This window comes from Arachis hypogaea, chromosome 2 (assembly GCF_003086295.3).
Source record: "Arachis hypogaea cultivar Tifrunner chromosome 2, arahy.Tifrunner.gnm2.J5K5, whole genome shotgun sequence".
Taxonomy (NCBI): Eukaryota; Viridiplantae; Streptophyta; class Magnoliopsida; order Fabales; family Fabaceae; genus Arachis; species Arachis hypogaea.
In genome coordinates this window covers 42,043,826-42,048,349 of record NC_092037.1, presented here as the reverse complement: position 1 = coordinate 42,048,349, position 4,524 = coordinate 42,043,826, and positions in this window count along the sequence as shown.

The window sequence follows — 4,524 nt, the reverse complement described above, 5'->3', positions numbered from 1 at the left end:
AAATATACAATGACCTAAACTTTAATATTTGTGTAGTAACTTAAAAAATATGATGACTTTTATAATTTTGTGTGGCTATCTACATATAGAAGACCAAAAGACCATGATTATCTAACAAAATTAATTTTATTTATTGCGTTCAATCTGAATGAGTACAAAATAATCTTATTTTAGTTTGGTCCTTAATTAACATTATTTAAATTTAGCTCAATAAATATAATTTGATTTGATTTAATTATTAGTGAAAATATCTCAAAAATCTATTTTATTCATAGATTTATTATTTTAATGATTAATTAATTAATCTAATTAGTTAATTAATACAGATAATTAGTATAATTAATTTAGTTTAATAAATTAAAAAAATAAATTAAAAAATACTAACAGAACATTAAAAGAAATAATTAAAAAATACTACCAAATCAAATTGATATAAATTATAATAAATTATGTGATATTTAAATATCTAATTAAATCAATTAGTTGATATAGTTAATTTATCATAATAAATTATATTTAATGAGTTAAAAGAAACAAATCGCTAAACACTCTCATAAGCATGTCACGTTAAAGTGCAGAAACCTGATTTTTATATAATAGAATAGATAATAAATAGAATATATGAGAATATGATATGTGACATATTTTAATTATGAAATTGGTATTATATAATCGATTTTTTCTAAATCCTTATTGCTTGTTCGTTGCTAATTTTTAGTAATTACTTAATAATTTTCGCCTATAAAACTATCAACTACCTAATATTATGATTTAATTAATAAAAATGATGACATTAATATTTTTTCAAAGTCTTATTATTATTTATAATTAGAAAATAGACATAAATAAATTTATTTTTTTAATGAATGTTAATTTTATTGTCAAATTCTATATTACCTTTAAAATTTTAGTGTAATTGAGTCTAATTTTTACATTTAATTTTGAAATGAATTTACTCGAAAAATTAATATGTAAATCACATTATTATTATTATAAAAATACTTTTTTAACAATTAGTGGTGCTTGTTTGAACCATTAAATTTAGCTTCTAATGATATTAAAGTCAGCCTATTTTACACGACTGACATAAAAATATAACAATTGAAAAAAAATTCATTACAATAGGTATATTCATTTTAAAAAATATTCTTCTATCTAATACTATAAAAAAATACATTGGCCATTTTAAATTACTACAGATCAATTTCCATCCACAGTAGTAGAATGCCTAAATTGAGATATATTCATCAAACAAACAATCAATAAAACACTCATCCGTATTTTCTCATTTTGGGTACATTTATAATACATAAAAGAAATTATACATAAATAAAAAAAAAGAAGAAGAAAAGAAGATTTGAAATAGTAAGAGCGATAAAAATTACGATTCTTATAATTTTTGTGTGGCTATCTATATATAGTAGACCAGACAACTATGATTATCTAACAAAATTAATTTGTATTTGTTGCACTCAACTTGAATAAGTAAGAAATTATCTTATTTTAATTTAATCCTTAATTCATATGATTTGAATTTAGCTCAATATATATGATATGATTTGATTTTGATTTAATTGTTAGTTGAAAATATTTCAATTGTTTATTTTATTCATAAATTTATTATTTTAATGACTAATAAATGAATCAAATTAATTAATTAGTACACAATAAATTTGATATAATAAATTAAAATAAATAAATTAACAAAATATTAACAAAATATTAAAATAAATAAATTAAGAAATACTATCAAATTAAATTGATATAAATTATAATAAATTAAATGACATTTAAATATCTAATCAAATCAATTAATTGATATAGTTAGTTTATAATAACAACTTGTAGTCAATTCTATCATTGAGTGTAGAAATCCAATTTTTATATAATAGAATATTAATTATGCATCTATTTACTTTGACAACATAATTATGTATATTGGAAAACTATTATTTTTCAAAAAAATAATGAAACTTTAATTTCAAAAATACTTTTTTTGGCATTTTGGATGAGTTTGTCGCACTACCAGCGAACTTTATTATTTGGTTAAATTAGACAGTTAGTCCCTAGATTTTCAATAAAATTGTAAATTGGTCCCTATAATTTAAAAGCTTATAATTGGGTCGTGGAAGAAAATTAAAATTTGTAATTAGGTTCTCAATAACGTTTATTGTCAAAAAAATACACATTTACCATAATGTCCACTTCTTCTTTTTCCTTTTCTTCCATTATCCTTTCTCTTTCCCTCTTCTCCTCTTTCCCTCCCTTCTTCACTAGCAGCCATGGCCATGGCATCAACCACCACAGCAGCTCCCTTCTTCTTCCCTTCCGTTCCTCTTTGCGAATTCAGTTCCTCTTCAAGCAAATAATAATTTGCTGGGCTGCATTTTCGCATTTCTACTGTTGTTCAATGAAGCTGATTATATTGTTTGAAATGTTGAATTGCAATGAATTCAAAACTCTCTTATCGTAGTAGTACACAAAGTCTCAAACTTTGACTCTGTCCAATCTTTCCGAACTCTCTCTGATTACTTCAACATGTAAATGTAGTTTTTCTTTTATTTCTTGTACAAGCTTGGGCAAACGAATTATGTTCATATTTGAGGAAATTTGTGGGTTTTGAGTTTACTAAATCCGGTTGTCTAGATGACCATAATTGTAGATAATAATGTAATAATTCATATTTTTAGATGTCAACGAATGAAAGATGCATTCTTGGTATTCGATGAAATGCTTGTGAGGAGAAGGGTAACGTTTGAGGAATGTTGGTACATATTTGAATATATTTTTCATAGTGCTAGAGCTACATTAAACCAAACACCACTTGAGATGGTAACAACAACAACAATGGCAACCATCTCCTCCATAATCCAATTCATGACATTCTTTTCTCTTTTTTCTCTGTTTTAGAAAGTGGAGAAGTGATAATGAGAGGACTGGGGTGGGGTGGGGTGGGTTAGAAATTTTTTTGTCATTTTTAAATAGTTAAATTATAGTGTTGGTCTCTATACTTTTACTAAAATTGTAAACTAGTTCTCACTGTTAAACATGTGCAACTCACATGTTTAAAATAGCGAATATGCTGAGAAATATTCCGTTACGGTGTTTGAACGGTAAGGACCCTTATTACAAATTTTAATTTTTTTTAGGGACCCAATTACAAACTTTTAAACTATAGAGACCAATTTGTAATTTCACTGAAAATGTAGGGACTAACTGTGTAATTTAATCTTATTATTTTTGTAAGTATCATCGCACCTCTTGACGAACTTCTAATTTTATATGAAGTTTACCTTATTGCACGGCGAATTTTGAGTCAAATCCTCTCCAAATAGAAAGAAAGAGAATAAATAAAAAGTAAAAAAGACAAATTGAATATTGAAGAAGATAACAAGAAGAAGATAGAACACTCACATTCCACACGACCCTTTCCTTTTTTTCTTTGATCACAATAAGTATGGCTTCTTCAACGTCGTTGGCGACAATGGCAACTATTATCATCGTCTCCAGAAGTACACGACTACACAAAAATGCACAAATAAACCATTGTCAGTCCGGAAAGAAAAAAAAACTAAGAATTTAAAATTTGTCGAAGAGTGCGACAAATTTTATAAATTTTATAAAGTTTGCCGGGAGTACGGCAAACTTGTTCCTATAAAAAATGGTTAGATTCCAAAATATAAAGTTGGATTAATTTTTTTTTTTTGAAAATAAAGTTCTTTTTTATTTTATAATAGAAAAATCCCTATATTATTTCATTAATTATAGCTATTTAAAAATTCATATGTGTACTATTCTATCCCATTATTCTTCTATTAATTGTTGCTATACTAAGCAATTATTCTATTTAAAATTTTAAACAAACTAAATGGAGGAAAATTTACTATTATTAATATATTTATCTCTTAATACGAATCAGTATATTTAATTATAATATTTTTAAAATAATCATGCAATTTTAGTTAAAAAATCTTTTTAAATTTAATTTTGATATAGACTTAGTATTCTAGCATTAATAAAATTGCCTAATTTTAAAGTTAACTTTTATGTATTAATAATTTTAAAATATATCAAAATTATATGACAAAGTATCATATTAGTAGCATTTTTAACTCAATTATTTGTACTTTTTTTAATTATATTAAAAACATAAATTTATAAATTGTTAAAAAAAATAAATATTAAAAAATAAAAAATTTTATATCCAAATTAAATAGATGCACCTAATAAATTTAAGTCACCTTTCAAAGAGCCTTTGAATCTAAACTAATAAAATTCTAATATTAGAATTCAATTATTTAAATAATTTCTAAACTATTTTATTATAGACCTTAGATATATATTTATTAGAATTATTTTTGTAATCACAACTAATTAAAATAGTATATCCAAGTAGAATATGCAAAATCTCTACAAATTCTAATTATTTTCTTATTAAATAAGTCTTATCATTTGCTATTTATGTAATGCTCTAAGGTTATAGAATAATCATATTGAGAAGTCAAATTGACCTTTATGTCCCTC